Here is a 626-nt window from a genome sequence, read left to right as displayed (position 1 = left end):
TTGATTACATGAAATTTATAGCTTTGGGAGATTGTTGCAGACATCAGTCGGATGAAGATTTATAGAGAAAATAGTATTTCTAAACCAAAATTCTCCTGGAGAATAGAGATAGAAATCGTGCTAAGAATATCCTTATTGAATATGTTATGGGACAAATTCAACTTTTTTAGACTTTTAAAGAATCCAAACATGTTGAATCAATATTTACATCATTGTACTGCACTCTATTTCTAGGAGTTTGCTTAAGTTAACTTAATACCCATTAGCTTGACAATAATGAAAAAAAAAAAAAAGTTGAACCCCAATCTTGAGAGCCCCCACTGCCCCGTCCCTAGAGTATCGTGAGGGAGGTAAATCGCAGAATGTGTCCCAACAGTCCAGAGAAATATTACTGCTAATAACCAAGTAACTTATAAGAGAGTTTACGGATTTCCTCTCAATCGTATCTCCTAGATCAGTGTCTCTCTGTCATATATAGTTCGTCCGGCAAATAAAACCCATCTGTAACAAAAGAAGAGGTCTCTTCTTACCAGTCCTTATCCAAGTTTTCTGTTACTAGTCAAACTATTAATGGTTACAACTATGGAGATAAGAGTGGAAACAATTGTTAATAATAAATAGATGTA

The sequence above is a fragment of the Olea europaea genome, unplaced genomic scaffold, assembly GCF_002742605.1.
Source record: "Olea europaea var. sylvestris unplaced genomic scaffold, O_europaea_v1 scaffold636, whole genome shotgun sequence".
Classification (NCBI taxonomy): Eukaryota; Viridiplantae; Streptophyta; class Magnoliopsida; order Lamiales; family Oleaceae; genus Olea; species Olea europaea.
The sequence above is the reverse complement of the archived record's forward strand: the minus strand, read 5'-3'. Positions refer to the sequence as shown.